The following is a 20,851-nucleotide window of genomic DNA, read 5'->3' as shown; positions in this document are numbered from 1 at the left end:
ATTATGGGGAAAGTTTAGGTTTTACTGCTAACTCATGCGAAAATTATGCACTGCCTTGTCCTTCCCTCAGATTTTCTTAAGTTAGCTCACTCGAGTTAAGAAAACCGCCCTCCCCTTTATTGTATTTTTAATTTTTGTTGTGAAGACGTGGCTTTAGATTTGGATACTAAAATCCATTTGATTGAAAAGAAAACATAACTTATAAATGAAAAAAACTAGATGTATTGAAAATCCGACAGACTGAGTTAATGTTACTAGGGAGGTGGTAGAATCTCCTTCCTTAGAGGTTTTTAAGGTCAGGCTTGACAAAGCCCTGGCTGGGATGATTTAACTGGGACTTGGTCCTGCTTTGAGCAGGGGGTTGGACTAGATGACCTTCTGGGGTCCCTTCCAACCCTGATATTCTATGATTCTATGATTCTATGAATGCTGTGGTTGTATTGGGAAACTAAACACCATAAAGATATACAATCATAATTGATATACATTGTATAAGAGATAATTATGAAATGAAATTGCTGAAGAAGTGGCAGTAAGCCTTCTGAAGCAAAATAATCTTCAGCATTAAATGTAGACATGCATTTTAGCAAGTAAAGTGAGTCAAGCACAAATGTAGTGACTTTTAATATAACATTTGGATACATTTAAGCAAATGACTTTGGTACTAGTTTCCTCTGAAAGTGTTTCAAAGAATAATTTCACAAATTTTTCAAGGATCACAATGTGTTGAAATTATAGGGGTTGTTTGAATTTGATCTAGTGACCGTAAGAATACCAATTAAAGATTTAGGCAACAATTTTGTAGAGTGAATGACAGAGACACCTACCACTAAACTTAAAACAGAAAAAAATTGGCCTTAAAAATGATCAGATTGGACATAAACTGAGCAAAGGTGGTTTAGTTTTTGATCCATATAAAATAAAAGAAATAGTTGAAGACCATGTTGCACAATGAAAGTAGATTTCCAGCTCATTCAGGACACTGCAGAGAATATAGGCTAGTCTGCTATTGGCAAAATAGATTCACATATGTTGTGAGCATTAATACACTGATCCCCAGTCTACCATTTTAAAGTATGATAATTTTATTGAGCTTGTTGTGAGGTTAGTACATCTGTCAAAAGATTAGGTGCATGACTTATGTAGAAAGAATGGCCATTTGCATTGTATTAAGCGTTCTACACAATGTCAGAAGAAACTACTGAGACTGAAATGGAGATCTGGCAATTGTTTGGTTGTCTTAATTCTTGTGTGTGTGTGTGTGTGTAGTGTGTGTGTGTGTGTGTGTGGTGTGTGTGTAATTAAATATATATATAGAGAGAGATTTTTCTATCAAGCCACTTTAGCTTAGGTGCCTAAATATGGATGATGTAAGTGTCTCATTTACAGCATTCAGGTTTTGAAATTTTGGCCCATCGACAGAGTGGAGTGAGTGTATTCTACAGGGTAGAAATTAATCACAAACTACTTGAAAGGTTTGTTTTTAAATACCCTTGTCTTTAACCTGTGAATGGGTAATGAAATACCTGATGAGTACTATTCTTGCTCAACAACCACCGTTTTTTTTTCCCGGGGATGCTCCAGCCTTGGAGCATCCACAGAGTTGGTGCCGATGCTTGGTATATCTCCCGACTTACCCTGTGCATAAGGTGATTATCCACTAAAAATTTATACTTTCCAAATGTTCTTATTGTTAACTTCTGCACAAGTTTTGGAAAAGTTTGTGCTTGTAATGGATATACGGCAAGTTTGACTTTTCTGATATTTCTATTCAAATCAGGTGGACACAAGCAGTCATTGAAATATGACTGCTGAATAGTTTTGTTGGCATAGAATCTAAATGGCCAAATAAAAAAAAAGAGGGGTAAAAAAGTGTTCATCTTCATTTTGTTCCCCACTTAGTGATGCTGACTGCAGCAGTAGTTGTAATAATGAAAAGATTAGAGTTGGATGTTTCAAACATAATCAGCACTGATCAGTCAATGGATTTAAGCCAACATGGAATGCTTTGAAAAAAAAAAACCCATCTTTTGTGATTGCACAGGGTCCTTTTTCTTACCTTCAACCTTTGGGCAAAACCACTCTGGTAATAATTTGGAGAGACAATGTAGGTGGAGATTAGATTATGGCCCTAACTTTATAGGCCAAGACCAGCACTGCACCAGAATTATAAATGTAATAAAGCCCTTTCTACAGAATGAGTTTACCCCTAGTTAGAACCGTCTGTTCTTTTTACTGGGGTCACACTTAAAAGTCAACTTTTACTCAGTTAATACACTACAGTATCTCTGAATTTACAATACTTATCGGACTTGATATTGAGAAGTGGTCTCCCATTTTGAGGCTAAAATTATTTTGCCAGCAATTATTTGAGTGTCTTTGGATTCAGTTCCTTAGTTAATGGACAGTATTAAAATCTAGTGACCACAGTCTCTAATACTGCCTAGGATAAAGATGGCAAACCAGTCAATTGCACCAGGTCTGGAAGTTCAAACAGGTATAAACAGTAAGTACACACTAGGGCTGCACAAACCCTGCAAGGGATTGTTTCACTTTGTTCCATCAACAGAACTCTTCGGGTTCGGTCTGCAGAGATTTGAGACTGGATGATCTCATGCAAATTCATGAAGTTTGGATTCATATACAGTTGGAACTTCTATGATCCCTCCTTTCTTCACTTCATTTGCTTCTCATTCAGCTGCATCCCTCCTCCCTAGCTGTATCCCCATAAATTTACTTTTGATGTCATTAGGTGTCTGGCACATGTTCCACTGCCACACTGTGTTGAGTGACTCCCTCACACCTCTCCTTGAACCACTAGGGAATTGCCATCTTGCTGCCCTCCCTCTCTGCAGGGGTTTGCCAGGCAATGCCACTGCCTTCCATAATGCACAGCACAGCAGAGTTTTCATGAAGGAGGGGGCAACCTGGTCCCCTACAGAGCAGCTCCCATTGCAATAGATTTATTACTAACTAGGGACAGCCAGTGTCCCAGTATTCTCTGTGTGACCTGCCAGCATGCCCCAATAACCATACACTATGCTTTTGGGGAACCTCAAACAGCACATGGGTGACTGTATAACAAATGCAGCACTATCCTGACCTGTTCTCTTTAAACAACCCCCATCCCATAATTCATCCTGCTTGTTTTATTATTTAATCTCTCTTTCTGTATTTTTATTTATTTATTTATTTACTTTTGGTTTATCTGTCGCAGCCTCTTAGGCATTTAGCTAATTGCACCATAAAGAGAGTGAGAGCCCAATAAACAATAAATCAGCCCACACAGACTCAAAAACTCTGCCCCAAATCCCTAAAGAAATGGATGATTATAATGAAATCACCCTAAAGAGTGTTGATTTCTAGTGTTATTTATGGGGGGAGGGGAAGGTTGCTGCTTTTCCCTTAATTCTGCCATATTGTCTGGTTCACAGCCGGAGACAAACTGAAATGGCCATCTGGTTGATGTGCATACAAAAGGAGTGGTTTGCCAGACAAAGAAGCTACCTTTATTATACAAAGCTATGCATCGTCTCTGCTCAGATTATCAATCTTTTGTTTCTGGTACAGATATAAATAGATAGATATGAGTACACACTACCTACTATCCAGATAAATAAAATCCTGGCAGGGTAGGAATAGAATTACCACATGGTTTGTGGTATCTAAACTGTTTGGCATATTCCTGATACCAAATAAACTATAGTATTACTGAACATTTTTAACTCACAACCTCTAATGTGACATGGACAATTCTGAATTCACTAATTTGCTCCCACAAAAAATAGCACACACAGAACAATATGCAAAAAATAGAAATTGGGCTGAGGCCCCTATGAAAATTGACCCTTAAATTAGCGGTCTGGTTGCAGAGTTAACGAGTCAAATGTTCGATGGCAGGCCCCTAATCTATGCCCACAAAAAATGCATGTGTGCCTTCTGCATCCCCAAAACTGTACCTACACTCACAAATGGAGAATGGTATGTATAACTTACCCATTCCGCACATGGTACATTTTGTAACCCACATGTGAAAACATAGCCCCAAATGGCCAATTCATAATAGTTTGACTTCCCTTGTATTCTGGTATTTGTTGCTGACTAAAATTGATCCCAAAATGGTATGTTTCACACACACCCAAAGTCAAAATGCTTTAACATTTTTCACAAAAAAGTTTGAAATTTTCACATTTTTTGACAAAAAGATAAAACCAAAAAAAAAATTCAGTTTTCAACAATTAAATTAAAATGTCCCCCTTGTTTTCCCTATATTTTCTCCTTTCCCTTTTGCCTCCTTCTATTTTGCCACTGAAAAGCAGTGGAAAGGGGAAGAAAAACAAAAACTGAAGAGCAAAAACTTTAGAAACCTATGTTTTCTGATTTTTGAAAAAGGTGGTCTTTTGGGGGAGAAAAAAAGTTTGGAATGAATCATTTCAACCATCTCTGATTTTCTGGATGTTACCCGGTCACTGTTTAAGACACCTTGTCCTGTAACATAACTCAACATCTCACCATGTGATGTTATGCAAAATGCATTTTGAAATTTAAAGTGAAAATACATGCTTTCCCAATAGGCAATCCCCTTTTCTGATTATATTTGATCAGAATGAAATTGGAACTTCACACAAGTACATACACTCAAGACAGCTGTTCAGTCTGTGAATAATAGTTTCCCTTCTTTGAGATACTTACTGTAAGTAAAATATGCTATTTATGTGAGAGGTGTTATTTTGATTGTTAATTAAGAATCTATGTCTTACAATTTTGCTGTGATCTTTTATCTTCCTTTATTCTCCAGACGGAGTCTCATCTACATCATTTTGGGACCTACTGATCCTCTTTTATAGCTAATTAATTGCCTTCTAGCCAAAGCAGCAGAAAATGCCATATATTGATAATACCCTCCAGGGAACTGGAATGTACAGTAATGTGGCCAGACCCAGCACTCCTCTATCCCTGAAAGACAAGAGAGTCATTTCCTTAATGTGATGGTTCAGGTTAAGTGTTTTTCTTCATTTGATTTATTTCACTTTTAAATTATTTATACGTTATATGTTATTAGTATTACTGTCGCACCAAGAGACCTGAGATCAGTGCCCCATTGCACTAGGTACAGTATAAATGCATAGAAAGAAACAGCCCTTGCCCCAAAGAGCTTAACATTTAAATAGGCAAAGCAGACAAAGGCCAGGGAAGGAAACAGAACTGAAATGACTTGCTCCAGATCACAGTCAGAACTAGAACTAGAATGCAGGACTCCTGAGTTCCAGTCCTATGCCTTATCAACTGTACCATGCTACCTTTCAGGGTATTGCTTTTTTACTCTTCGTTAGCATATTTCAGTATGAAAAGGCAACATTTTGATCAGCGTGTCCACGTCTTCTCCACAAGTGTTCGATACATATGCATGCAGTTTCACAGAGAGAATGAATGAGAGGGCTACAAATGTTAACTGATGTCATTTCTCACTCTTTCGATATGATCTGTATTTGCAATTTATTCAGTTGCTAGCTGAGAGAGAAGAAAAGAAGGTGGGGGATGGGGGGAGAAGCAGCATTGGGTTTCTAACCATACCCTTAACTTCCCTGATGGCTGTCAAGCATGTTAATCTATAAACTGCTCCCCAAAGAAAGGTTACTAGCTATTGGATACATGCAATGGCATTGAATTTGGCTATGTATCAGTCTCTTCATTTATAAAATGTATCCAGTTATGAACATCTGTGAGTGCAGTTTATCGTTTAACACAACAAACCTAACTTTAAAAGTAAAAAGTCAATTAAAAACAAAAATACTCCTCCAGTGTGATTTCACATCCACCCAGACCCATCATCGAGGAAGAAGAAATGGCACTTGGATTGTGACCTAAAGGTCAGCAGGAGATTTCCAAAGCTAAGAGCTCTCCACAGAGCAGCTGACCTCTGAGGTATTACCTCAAGTACCCAAGCTGATATTACCTTTCATTACCCCGGGAGAAAAGCAGCTTCCCATATAACTAGCATGGCTTTATAGACCAAAGTCAGCACTGGGAAGCAAATAGAAAACTAATATAAACACTGATGAACTAGTGTAGAAGAGGAAGGCCATTTGATAGTTATAGTGTTAACCTATGACTCGAGAAACCCAGTTTCAAGTCCATGCTCTACTGCGACTTCCTGAATGCCCTTAGGCAAATCATTTACTTTCTCTGTGCCTCATTTTTCCATCAGTAAAACGGGGATAATAGCTCTACCTTACATCACAGTGATATTTGTGTGGAAAGATGTTGATTGTGAGGTTCTTAAGTACTACGACACATAAGTACCTAAAGTAGATAGTAGCATGCAATATATTACACTAGCACCATCAGAGAGACTGCCAGATGCAAATAGAAAAAGATACTTTTGGCCAGGGAAATCACCTTAGAATCCAGAAGCAGTCAAGATTCCAGAAGCACCCAACATTGCAAATCCAATGGCTAAAGGTCCTCAATAAATAGAGCAGAAATCACCAGCCTAAATCTTTAAAATCCTTCTCTCATCCTACTAGCATCATCTCCATATTACCCGGAGTAACCTTTGGTCAGTGCATTCTCATCCAAATCCTGCCATCAAAAAAAGATTGGGAATACAAAGACACTGCTCCATTTGGGTCTGGAGAAAACGATACACCAAACTGCATGCCCTCTGCATGGGGGGAACACTTCTGTCCCCAATGTCTTGCCATCTCTCACTGTGGCCTCACATTCAAATTGAACAGAAGGGTCAATTAAGTCACACCTGAGTGCACTCTGTTCTAGTGCACATGTAAGTTCCACATTTGAGTATGCACATCAGATAGGTGGGCAGCCAATTGCTGCAATTTGCAAATGCAAATGGTTTGTTGCAGGCATAAAAACATGCATGCACCCATTTTCGTGGGCACAATCAGTTGAATATACAAAATTGGACACAGAACGGGAGGCTGGGGCTTAAAATGTGACCCCTCTCCCAAAATTATTAGCAGTTGAGGACTGTCTATTATACATGAACATATAAATGTTAGAATTGCCAACGGTTTGAACAGAAGTTAACTGAAAAAAACTCCCATTGATGTCAAAGGGCTTTGGATCTGGTCCCAAATCTGCAGAGATCCAACGTTCTGCTAATAGGGATAGAAATTGATAGCTGGGAGGGGTAAGAGAAGACGGGACATCTTAAGGCGTGGTTTTAAAAATAACATGAGGAGAGAGAGTGACCGCCTGTAGCTGAGAAAGGGAAGAAAAAGTAGATCCAGTTTTTAATGCACACAGGTCCAAACAGGGGACAGAGTGGATTCTGAAGACAGAAGGAAAACTAATCTTTTTCTAGACCTGTCATTTTCAAATGCGTCACCCACTGCTTCATCCTCGCCCTTGATCCTCAAGCCTCTCCAAGCAGCATGAAAGCACAAGTGGATGGATTTTAAAGCAGCAGCAAGTAGCTTTAATTAAGGTGTCCTTAAGAATACAAGCTGGCCAAGTCTTTAAAGACACCGATATAAAGGAAGCAACAGTGCACGATCTCTTAACTGTTCATGCAGTTGCAGAGAACAAAAAAGGCTTGGTACATATCTTTCCTGCTGACTTAGGATATTAGATCCTGCTAAGTGCTGAGCACCATTTACCCCCATTAACTCGAATGAGAGTGTAGGGTGTTCAGTCTCTTCAGGTGATGATCAGTGCTTTGAAGGATTGGGCCCGTATGGCCTGATCCTATGAGGTACTGGGCACCCTCTACCTCTGCTGAAATCAATGACAGTTGAGAACATTCAGAATCTTGCAGAATCAGGTTCTCGCTGATTAGACTTGATGGACCATGAAGGTAAATTTGGTGTACGAAGATACTCAACTAAAGGGGAAATAAAGATTAGTCTAATTATCAATAGATATAGTATTTGTGGCATAAAGGAGGGAAAAAATCCAGCATTGAATATATAATATGAGGTTTATTTTCGGTCATGTAATTGCTGTCAGCTAAACCCTGCGTAGATTGGAATTTTATGACATACATTTTATAATATATCTATATTTAATCTGACAAAAGTTGGACAAACATGTTCTAAAGACCAGGGGTCCATTTTATGTGCTTGGGTGTCCAAACACCTGCCAGTTGTTTGTCCCTTGAATTGAGGACATCATGTTTTCAATTTCTTTCAATAAAGCTATGAATCTGGCAATTTGCTGGCCTGCTTCAGATAAACAGAAAGGACAATTTGAGAAAGATCATAGTTCAGGCTCAGTCAGACGGAAACGATTGAAAACAGCGAGCTGGCCGCTATGTTTCCCCAATGCAGCTTGCTGTCACAGTTTGACTGACAAACTGACTTTTTTGAGGTGCTCATGCCCATTTCAGTCAGAGTTTATTGAAGGTGATTTTGATCTTCTCCATGAGGCCACAGCAGTGGCCATGCCATCTGTCACCTTGATTGCATCGTGGATTCTCTGGAGAGAGTGCTATGGCTCCTGATCATTTACAGATTGTGCAGCTTTCGCCTCCATAAGGACCACATGCACAGAGCCAGATGGTGAACATACACGCTTATTATAAGTCTTTATCTCTGTGCAGGAAGGAGAGGCACCATTAGATCTCCCTCAGGAACTCCGCTCCTCTCTACCATCATGCTGCTCTTCAGCAAATACAGTCTTCTTCAGCTGTCATCAACCTACCTCTGAAAATTAAAAAAATAAACAATAATTCCATCAGCTGAAGTACAAGACATACAGACAGTATCACAAAGCAACTCCCTGCTACCTTCCCCTGACTGTCAGCACTATGTAGAGACAAGTTTGTTTGCAAATTGATCATTAATATGAGATTAGGGTGAGCTTCTTTTTTTAATATAAAGCAATGGTATCTTGACTGTTATTGGCACATTTTAATCCATTAAAGCATTTCTCAAAAATAAGGCTACTTCTTGCACGGCAGGGAGGGGTGTGTGTGTGTGTGTGTGTGTGCACGCACGCGTGCCAAAGAGGGCTGTAATGCCAGTTGCCACAGGCTGCATTTGTGAAATGCAACTGTCACGGATTAGCAAAAAGTTGCTTGTACTTGTGGAGCTGACCAATGTCTTTTGGATTTTGGTGGTTGGGTTTGTTTTTTTGGGGGGGGAGGGGGAGTGGTTAAAATGGGGAGTGTTAGAAATGGGTTTGTATAATCGAGCCTGTAAACACAAAGCACATCAGAGGACCACTGTAAATAAGCTTGTTGCATCCTATTAGTACTGAGAGATACTGCCTGGATTAGGAGTTGAAAGAGGGATAGAAAAGAAAATATTTTGTAGCTCTTATTTAATATGTGCTCACATATATGTATACACACACCACCAGAGTACTCATCACCTCAGGACAAATGGACAGGCTATACAATTACAGTACTTGTATTTTCTTTTAAAGTCCAACTTCACTTTATAAAAGAGTCCAGATAATAGTTGATGTATATCATTTGCTTATATGTTGTTTTAGGTCATCAGCAACTATGCTGCTTCTGAGTTATATTTGCTGTTTTTAAAGAACTGTAGTTATCAAATCTTAAGACTTAAAAGAATGATCACTGTAGATGCACATTTCAGTGTTTTGCCAAGCACAGGGCATTCTTCATAGTGGAAATCTGGCAGAGTTCCAACCAAAGTGTCTTTCCTTAAGCAAATGGATATTTCTTTCTTTTTCTTTTGTCTTAAAAAGTGCATCTGTTTTGAAGGCTATGTGTCAGGGAGCTATGATTTAGACAGAGTTCTACCCCTTTAGTAATGCTAAGAAACATGTATATGTCATTGTCCCATAATGGTATTTGAAAATTAAAATTATAAGGTAAACCAGATAAAACAATAATTATCGGGTGGGGGAAAGATGGCTTTTGGATTAAGATGAGCATCTTGAACATGTTTATTATTCTTTGCTCTGATACCTTAAATCTTAAAGCAGGATTCATATTAGGATTGTGAACAATTTTTCTCTTTTTATTGTGTTACTTAGGAATGCAGTAATTTAAACAAGATCCAGTACAAGGATCCTGATCTCATCATCCTGGGGGTTTGCTAACAGCCCAACCTCTTATTTGAACAGTGCAAAAGATATAATTATTACAGTTATTCATATAAGAATGCTAGATTTCCCATAGATAAATACAGATTTAAATTCTTATTTTAGTGCCTCTAGGAGATCTTAGTTAATCAATTTTTCTACTACAATATAATTCACTATATCAAATATGATATGTAATTTCCTCACAATACATTCTATTAATTTTTCTATTACTTTTCCCCCAGCCCATATTTCAGATCCTGATTGCTGTGGCATAAAAAAAGAGAAAATAGAAATAATAAAAGAAAATACACAGAAATAATTAACACTTAAATAAAGAGCCACAGACTAGAAAGAAGTTTTCAGATATGAATTAAAGATCAGACAAATCAGAAAAGAACATACAAATGTGCCATTTGTATATCAACGCTAAAAGTATACAGTGGCACATTATATTAGTCTTTTTTATACTCTTTGTTCAGACTATTGGACAATATTGGTCTTATAATTATTTGTGAATTAGCATTCCCACTTAAAAAAATTCTTCAGGTTCAATTTACAAGTACAATACTTGCAAAAATCCTTCTGGTAACTAGTAACATTTTCTGCCCTCTTTTGTATCAGTCTGTCTGTCCGTACTGTCCCCTTTCCCAATTATGCTAGCATGTGGCTATCACGTATCCCCTCTTGTGGGTAGAATTATTATTGTGTTCAAATCTCTGATTAATCTGATTAAACTAGTGAGTGACTAATCCTGTAATCTCCTCAAGAGCACTGTTATGTCTGCTGAGTGTCAGATTCGTAGCTAGTAAGTCCATTAAGTAAATGTTAAAGTTAAGCAAAAAACTATTCATATCTATTCCAGATTCTATCTGTGAATGACCTTTACAGTTAATACTGGAATGAGAGCATTAGTAAAAATAATAAATTGTGTGTGGTGGTAATTCAGATGCTCGGGCATATTAGCCCCAGGACCAATCTGCTGCTGGTTTCTTTTTTTAAAAAAATGGTTTAATTATAAATTAATGGGTAGTTTTCCAACTGCTTTTCTTTGTTTCTTTCATTGTGGAAAGTAAATGCAAAATATGTGTGGCATATACTTTATATTTGGAAAACAAAAGTCGAGCTGTCTTGTAATGGTTACATACCTGCCTTGGCCTTATATGTAGCAGAATCTGAAACCCCTGTACAACCATTTACCTGTGCAACCCTATGTGAGTTATAAAGTGCACCAATGTTATATTTTCTTTGCCTTAAAGCATTGCTAATATGAGGAAGGAGAGAAATGTGAATTTTGCAAACAATGTATACGCTGATTGCTAGCAGATGTAAAAGCCTCAAGTTAATAGGATAGATTGATATGCCTCAGGCATATGAATATGACAATGCAGAATCCATTTTTAAAATTATCATTCCAACTAGCTACATGGAACAAAAATCACAACAACAACCACACAAAGGAGTAAATCCTTAACCAGGATCAAGTCCAAGTAGCTAGATAGATGCGGTGTTCATGCTCAGAAAAAGAAAGGGAAAGGCATCCCCATATGTGGTCTACCCAAGAGAACCTAAGGTGGTGTCACACCTCCTCTGACCCATCATGACTCACTCCTATATGCCCTCGACTAATAGCTGTGGATTTATCCGGGACATTCCCAACCCAAGAGTTCCATGGAATCCATGCCCCCTTCCTTGTGCACACACCAACTCCTACACAGCCATAGTGTTAAGGACTGGGTTTCGCCATAGTGCTTACATTTCAAATTGTTACACATGTACTGTGTTTGAGTCACTCCTGCACAAGTGAGGACAACAGCACTAAAGGGACATTCACCCCTGTTGGAGCACATTGTGTTTCCAGCATAGATCCCCCAGTGATTCAATTAGTGGATGGCAGTTTTAATTAGCAATTGAGGATTTGCAGACAGGATGTGTGAGCACAGATCAGAACCTTTTGTGGACACAAAATTCTCCCATTAGACCATGCCCACTTTGTGGAGCATATTGACAGGTTCTATCCCAGTTGCATTCCTATATAATCCCTCCTCATGCTGACTTGCCAGGGGAAGCTGGGGAAAAAGAAAGCCCATTAAATATCGCCACACACAAATTAACCAGTGCAGTCCAAGAGGCTTTTTCATCATGATTTTAATGAGATTTTTTAAATGTATGTTTTTACCTTGGCTAAAAAAGTAGCGTAGGTCAAACAGCCACAAGGAATATCTAGGTGGCAAAGTATGTGAGTATATTAGTTATTAGGCCAAATTCCTCTTTGAATGCACGTGGTTGTCTCCCACAGATTTCAATGACAGCCACATGGACAGCAAAGAGCACCAAGCATACTCATCCAAGGGCATAATTTGGCCCATAATTTATGATGTTTCTCCAGATCATGAAAGTAGTATACAGTTTATATAACCACTATCTCTATACAGTTTATGGGGGGTTTAAAATTCTCATTGACATTTCCTAAGCATCTAAAACACATTTGATTAAAATAGCAGGGCCTGCGTAAATCAATACCTGTTGAAAGTGCAGACTTGCTAAAGGAATTAAAATGTAGTGCAACAAGGTTATCCATTTAACAGGTTTCTACTTGAATAATCAAACAATTCTCCTTTTCCAACATCTCCAAGCCACAGTACATCCAGTTCAGAAAGTGTGTTATTTTCAGCACTTAATTCTTAATCTTGTCTTTGCAAATGTTTTCTATCCCTTCCTGATGTTTTTCGGCTTGCAGCTATTTCTTTTAATCCAAACAACAGTAATGGCTTATGTAATTATGACTTTGTACATGATCCAAACTCCCTGTGGATATTTAGACTCTTATTATCTTTAACCTCCTCCACCTTTGTCAGTGAACTTTCACCTCAGAACCTCAGCTGGGGATCAGCTGCTGTCTGACTGTGAAGAACAGGATGGTTACTCAGGCCTGGCCGTCAATGGGCAGTTCATTAAACCCTGAGGAGTAAGACTGTCTCAAAGAGGGAGAAACTATAAAGACACTTTCTTCTTTGGTTCTGCACAATTGACTGGAGTCACTAGAAACTATCTGTGAATGGGTTCTTCCAACATATGGCTCTAGAGGCCAAGCTCCCCATGCAGTTATCTCACTCTGCTTTGCTAAGAGTTCTGGATATCACTGGGAGTGAGGAGGGGGGGAAGAATGTGCAGATTTTTTTGTAAATGGTTTAAAATATTATTTAAAAGTTAGGATCATTCAGCAGCACCAGGCAGATTCCTTCCAAATCCTTGCTTTAACTACATGTCCTGGCCCAGGATGTGTACTATACAAAGATCTTAGGAGCTATTTGGCTAGCCTGGATTCCACAGATTCTCCCAACATTCATTAAAGGTCCCCCTCAGAGGTGACTGTGTAGATAGTATCTGGCCCCGCAACCTGTCATCCTCCTCTACATGCCTCCACTTGTCTCTCTCATAACTCTGAAAGATGATATAATGGAAGACGATGACTCTCCAAAATCCTTGCAGGGAGGCAGGTTCCTTCCTGCACCTTAAGAAACTGGGTGGCCCAGCACAGATGGTTGAGAGAGCCCCCAACTAACAGCTAAGAAATGGAGCAGTCAGCCAGAAGAGGATGGAGCCACTGGGCTGAAGATCCCCCACAAAGCCAGCTGCATGGGAAGGGAGAGACTCCCAGAGACACTCCCATGCGGATAGAACCCAGACCTTGTTGTTACTGGAGCTGGCTGAAGTAGGCCACCCCTTATATTTGGAACCAGGGCTAATGAAAACCTAATAATATTTGTGCTTGGCCCTTAAAGGGGTAGGATCTCTGTTTGCTTTCTGTACAATAAAATCTCTCTCTCCCAGAAATAGGAACTCTATCCATATGCGACACTCTTTGGTCAATCTTGATCTGATCAATCTTGCTCAGACTGGCTTAATATGACCAAGTAGGTAAAGGGCACAGACTCATCTGCAATGCTGTGCAGTTCCGGCAATCCCATTGCGAAAAGACTATACAAAAATCCAGAGAAAGGCAGCAAAAATTAGGGAGGGAAGTTTTCATGTGAGATGAAATTGAAAATTATTTACCTTGGAAGGTGGACAGTAAGAGGAGATACAATAGAGGTATGTAAAATAATACGTTTTTAGTATTAATGTGGGAACCCTAATCTGATTTCATTTGTCTTGTTCAAACTCTGAGCTAAATGGAAAATTCTCTTTTGTGGGACTGTATGCAAAGTAGTAAAAATGGAAGCTTAAACTATGGGAACCTGGGCCATTCAAAATGAATCTCTTTAATGAGACTGCTTCCTATCCCTTCTTAGTGCTTCTAATACTCTTGGTCACAATTTGTTTGATGGTGGTTGTACCAGGGCTTTCTGGAGCCTTTGCTCTTCAGCTCTTTGCTCATACCTCTGTTCCAACAAACTTCTTTCTTTTCGAACACTGCACACACTGAACACTGCTTTCATCATACAACAATATTTTGATGAATATTCATCAAAACTTGCACAGGATGCGAAGTCAAAGTGAAATCTGATCCTACCAAAATCAATAACAAAACTCCCTGTGACTTCAGTAAGGCCAGGATTTCACCAAAATATTTCCCCTTTAATATATTCCCAAAGATTCAAAGTTAATAGACAACTCACTTATATTACATCTAGCATTGCTGAGCCATGCATTTAATGTATGATATCAGAAAATGGTGCCAACCAAAGCTGTAAAAGTTGGTAGCTACATTCATATACAAAATGTTTCATACCTTTCATGCTATTAAACATACTTTTTATGTGACTTTTCTGCATGAGAACTACAACCTGAAGAAATTTTTGGGATAGAGTATAAGTTCTGTGAACAATTTGCTTATTTGTTCACAACCAAAATAATTCCACTATAGCTGTAGAAAGAATAAAGCATACAGAATGTTGCTCAGGCAGGAAAATTGACCCATTTGAGTAGCATATATCATATGATAGAGAGATTTCTGGAATAACCAAGGAGCACACTGCAATGTCAGCTACAACAAAACAAGAAGGTGGATTAAGTATTGACCCCTATACTGGAATCAAGTTTTACTTAAAATTGAAATGATTGTCCACTTGCATCCTTCCACCTGCTGTTATGAAATTCCAGCCCAATACAGAGTACTGAATCACTATTATCCTGTCTAAGATACCATAATAAAAACTGGCTAGTAGTTTGAATGGGTCCTTAGAGATGGGCTGGCCAGCTGGTTAGGAAACATTGGATATAATTAATATAGAATGGTTCTTTCTTGCTTCCAGTGGAATTAATGGGCATATCTTTATGTCTTCCATCCTCTTACAGGATAGAAGGCCCTGGAATATAATATCAGCAACAGGTTGCTATCTGTTAGTTCTTATTCCACTACTATGCTGCAAAGCCTGTACATTTGGTGGCACAGAACAGACATAAGCCTCTTATTTTCCTGTGTCAGAACTTGTGTTTTAATTGTCAATAAAGTACTTCAGGTGGAATTTTCAAAACCAGCTAAGTCAATAGGACTTGTGCTTCTAACTCCATTTTCAGGCATTTCTGCAAATCCTATCCTTCAATGCCAGCTAGAAAATGTTGCTTTCCTTTTTGAAGTTAGCAACATGCTTTTCTTCATAACCGTAAACTTTATCCATTGGCACTGTAGTCTAGTACAGGAATGCTGTTCAAAAATAATGACACCAGCAGCACAGGTGGATATGTGAAGAATCCATGGACAGCTTAGCTTAGCATTAAGGTCTTTCTTTACTGAGTTTGATCCCAGTCCCACGAGTCAAACTCTAGCTGTCAGGGGACTTGTTGTAAGTAATGGTCATTTGTGTTTCATAATTATCTTGAATAAACACAATTAGTTCCACATTCTGCTGTTTTCTTCCTAAGGCATTTGTAAACATTCTGCACTATTCTAGCAAATAGCTTTTGGCAATCATTAAAAAAACCCCAAAGCAAAATGGTTCTCAGTGGATCCTTTTAATTTATTCTAAGGAGCATGCCCAGAGGAGTAATGAGACCTACCAGACAATAATGACAATGGGATATTATCTTTCACTTAGATAACCATTGTAACCTAGTTTAAATATCTTTGCTCATAGTCTTAATGTGGCTAAACCAGGATATAGTTGGAAAGACATAAAATGAAGAGTTTTCAATTTGGGATTTCATTGTGTTCCCATGAGTCAAGCCAATGTATTTTATTTAATATGGATGTAAACTGGGCATCATACTTGCATTCTCATGCTTAAAAATTGTGTACAAAGCTGTTCAAAAGTATTCTAAGAGCAAAGGAGGATTGAACAAGATCTGAACTGGATGAAACATGCAAAACATCTTTTCACCATAATACAAAAATATCCTAGAAATGTATTGATATTGAATGTTTCTATTAACGTATAGACACCTTGGTTGGGTGATTAGGGAACTGGAAGCCCAGACATCTGATCATGATCACCTATACGACATGGGGAAAGTCACTTATTCACTCTGTGCCTCATTTTCCCTACCTGTAACATAAGGATAATAATGTTTATCAAATTTTGTAAAACACTGTATAATTTACAGTAATATTATTTCCTACATAATAGCTTGCAGCCTTTTGGTGGCACTGTATTGCCCATATTATTTTTAATGTTAAATAAATAGAATAACATTCCACCAAGAAAATAGATGCACAGTAAAACCAGCATAGAGCAACCACTCATGGGAGTGAACAAAAGTGGTCACTTGTAAGAGGTGGTCTCTCTTCAAAGGTTTGCTGTCTTCACAGCTGGGCAGCCGGAGAACGGCAGCTGCTGGCCAGGCAACCAGTTCTGAAGGCAGTGCCACCATCAGCAGCAACCATATTATGCCACCCTTATTTCTCCGCTCTCCAGCTGCCCAGCCCTGAAGGCAGTGCTGCTGCCAGCAGCAATGCAGAAGTAAGGAAGATCAGTTTCTCCTACAGGTTTATTTTCTTGGATGGAAGTAAGAAAAGGTGGTCGCTGGTCTCATCTGACAGGGGGTCATTCTTCACAGTTTCTTCACAGTTGAATTATAAGGGAAAAAACTTTCCATGGCCTCTCTAAGTAGTCAATCGTGACAGGTGGTCTCTCTTCAGAGGTGGTTGCTAAGTCAGGTTTTACTATACATTGGAGAACAGGTTTCACTACTTCCAGCCCATTAAATACAGAAAGGCTCTTCAAAGCTCTTCCTAGGATACAGCAGCAGCAGCTTTGCAGACACTGCTAAAGTAAGTAGGCAGTCAAAACTGGGAAGAATATGTCAATTGGTAAAATTAGCTAAAAAGTTACTCAGAATTTTGCCCTACATTTGGACTATCACATCTGAGGCAAACTTTTTGAAGCAAACTGCTGAGGATTGCCAAGTTAACAAGCTGTTCTATGCTGCAAGGGACATATTTATGGACATACTTTCAACAAGACGTACCTAGTGCTAACAAGCTGTGCTGTACTAAAGAGCAGTAAGTATCAGATAAATTAATTTTTTTTTAAATAAAGGATTTCACACATGGAAATTATTAAATTCAGACCAAATATTCAGAAGTGCACAGAGAAACCCAAAAGAAACAGATTTACCATAACAATAAAGTTGCTACACAAACTAAGAAAAGCCACAAAATTCAAAGTTAAGAATGTTAAACTTCACAAAAATTCTTAATCCATGAAGTTTTTAAAAAGACACTTTAAAGTCTATTAAGAATTTATACTAAACCTTTGGTGTGGGTTTTTTTTCATTTAAATGTGGGCTGGCTTGTGTCACTCCTACTTTAATGCTACTTAAAGGCATTTGTTTTCTGTCTGTCAATTCCCTTTTTTTAAGATACATTTAAAAAAATATTTTGTGAGAGGGCAATCAAGGTGCAGCATTTACTCAGGAGCAGCACCATGGGAAGGTATTCCAGCACCTGAGACAAGCAAAACAGCTATACTACGGTAATGGGCATGATATAAATGGCAGACAAAGGGCCCAATTCTATAGTCCCTCCTCATAGGTCACACTTATTGATTTTAATGACAATTCCTGTCTTAGAATCTTCAAGATCAGATCAGAATCAGCTAAATATGAAGGATCAAATATACCAAACATTAGCTTCTACCAGTGCAGACTCTGTTAAAAGGCTGCTGGTGGGAGAAAGTCTGCCAGCAGGGAGTGTGAGCCAGAGACCATAACAGCTCTTAAGTAGAAGTTTGTGGAACCTTTGACTTGACCATCAGTTGTACTGTGATTCAAATTTGACCTGGAGTTCTGAACCAGCGGTGATTCAAATGATTATTCAGCTGCATGAACTTTTGTCAAAGCTAGATAGTCACAGTTGATTATAGCTGTGTAGCCATGCACACATTGAGATTACTGTTCTCTTGTATATTTCAAGTCAGAACTATGTTGCCTAGGAAAATGTACGTGGTTATCTGATGATAGTTTTCAATATTACCACTAGACCTATTTCTAGATCTGTCACCCCTCCTCAGGATCCTGAACAAACCTATGCCAATGTGCATGAACTCACACTGTTCCTAGATCTTCCCAATGAGATTAAAGTTCAGGAAAGCAAAGTTCATTCTAAACTGAATCTTTTATCAAATTCCTGTGCCTGCAAACTGGTTTGAATTTTAAAAAATATTGTGAATCATCTCATTCTTTCCCATAACACTTTGCAGCAAGGATTCCAATTCTAACACGTCATAAACATTGTTTCTGAGTTGTCATAGTCTCATGTGTCAATAGGTTAAAAGTGTTTGTAAAGAACATGTATGTGTACCTTCAGTGAACCTTTTCATTATATAAACATAGTAACTATTATTCATTATGATGTAAAATGCTTTAAATAGTTACCCACAGATACTTATCAGCCTTCAAACTAGCACCTTGTAAAATTTCAGTTTATTAAACAAATCAGAGGGTCAGATTACTTCAGAAGTCAGGGGCAAAACTCCCAACGGTTTCAATGGGGGCAAAAAAAGATTTTGAACAAAAAAGTTCAAAAAAGTACAAAAAAGCAAACAAAAAAAGTTTAATCTAAATAAATATTTGGCACTTAACTCAAAAAGAGAAAATGGCCAAATGTTTCTTCAGTTCATTCCTGGGCTCCTGCCATGCACAAAAATTTATTTTATATTTCCATTTAAGAATGCCTAAAAATGTGTATTTATACAAAACACCTTAACCTTGGCAGCTTGCAAGGTGCTATTAGAAGGTATTGTGATCTATCAGCATCAGACATAACAATTTCTGTTACTGAAAATCTGATTGCTTACAAGCCAGACTTTATCCTGTTTAATAAAATCCTTACTGAAGTTTCCCCCCCCCCCCAGCTTTGGTAAGAGATATTTAAGCAGAAAGAGCAGCTTGTTTCCTTGACAGCAGAGTACCAACTGTTTTGGTTTTCTTTGTTCTATGTCTGTTCAACATACTGTATCCATAGAAATAGCTGCTGTCCCAGAAGTACAAGTATTTTGTATTATATATACTCAAATACTAGGTTAATGCAACATTAGCTTTGCATAGTTCATGTCAGAAAAAAGTCACAAAATAAAAAAGCAAAGGTTCCTAAAGAAAAACTGCACATCCTGTGTGCTTTCTGGTTTATATTTAACATCTTAAACATTATGCACCAGTATTAAGCTTCTACAGAGTAGGAAAAAAAAGAATATAAAATGTTACATATGTACCATGTCTCTGAGTTAACGGAACCTGTACATGTGGCAGTTCCCGTCTTTTGTGTGCTGTCACATATTATTAAATGTTGCTTATGCCTAACATGCAACTTTCAAACATTCTCAGTTTGTACCCAAATGCTGCCATCTCCACCCTCAGTCCTGAGGACAGAAATAAAACAATGCAAACCCCCCCCCCCCCAAAAAAACAACATGGAGCTCTAATGTTGTTGCAGAGTGATAGCATTTCCCACCTCCAATCTGCAGGCCTAGCAGAGATGCAGGGCCTAAAAAGGTACTAGAAAACCAGAATCCATGAGCATCTAGGCACCAGGCATCCTAGCCAGGTGGAAACTAGAAGCATCTGCTCACATCCCCCTCCTCAACCTTGAAAGTATGGCAAAGCCTTAACTGTGCTACCATTGATCATCAGACTTTCAATGCACACTGATACTGCAGGGAAAGTCCCAGAGTTTAGCTTTCCACTGACATTTCCTGTAAAACAGATTCAAGTTTTGGGGGTGCAGAGCATACAGTATACTATAGAGCTCTTTCCGATAGTCAAACCCACTTTCTCACATGAGATTGGGAAGATGGAGCGAGGCCTCATGACTACTGAGGTAGTGGAGGGAATAACATTTTGCACAATCACTCTCCTCTAGTGTGATATTTAGTAGATATGTTTCCCTACACACCACGTAGCAGAAGGTATATATAGGCCTTATACCATTTCCAAAAAAGATTTTTCCAAGGAGTACATATACAGTTTACCTCAATAAAGACTATTTACCTGGCAAGTTTCACCTCTTTGTCAGTTCACTATGTGGTGACAAAAAGGCTCTCGCAATAACAGTTACAATATGTGAAATGTATATTTTGTCTACCCTCACTGGCCTTAAAAAATTCCCAAAGAGATTTTGTTCAAATTTTACAAAAATACTTGCTTTGGCAGCTGCCAAAGCATGAAAATTTTCAGTGTAAAACCAGGATTTTCTAGAAAACTGTGAGAAACAAGGAAGAAAAATTATGAGAAAGGAAGTGAAAGCAGGGGTTCCAACTGAAACGGTTTTGTAAGCCTAACTATAGCATTTATTACCAACACTAATATATAAACCACTGAATGCATGAATAGAAACTAGGACATTGATACACAATTAAAAGAAAACTATAAAATGTATGGAATACTCTGCTACCAG

General features: G+C 38.4%; 1 long non-coding RNA gene across 1 annotated transcript in view; it reads right to left on the bottom strand.

Moving 5' to 3' along the window:
• Positions 1–7,461: 7,461 nt before the first annotated feature.
• The window catches only part of LOC122458447, a 32,841-nt gene continuing 19,451 nt past the window's right edge, over positions 7,462–20,851 (bottom strand). Inside the window, exons 2-3 of the long non-coding RNA XR_006278496.1 lie at positions 11,969–12,086; positions 7,462–8,666 (exon numbers count right to left, since the gene is read on the bottom strand). This is a non-coding gene — a long non-coding RNA (uncharacterized LOC122458447). The remainder of the gene's footprint in view (positions 8,667–11,968; positions 12,087–20,851) is intronic.

This window comes from Dermochelys coriacea, chromosome 2 (assembly GCF_009764565.3).
Source record: "Dermochelys coriacea isolate rDerCor1 chromosome 2, rDerCor1.pri.v4, whole genome shotgun sequence".
In the NCBI taxonomy this organism is placed as follows: Eukaryota; Metazoa; Chordata; order Testudines; family Dermochelyidae; genus Dermochelys; species Dermochelys coriacea.
The sequence above is the reverse complement of the archived record's forward strand: the minus strand, read 5'-3'. Positions and strand labels throughout refer to the sequence as shown.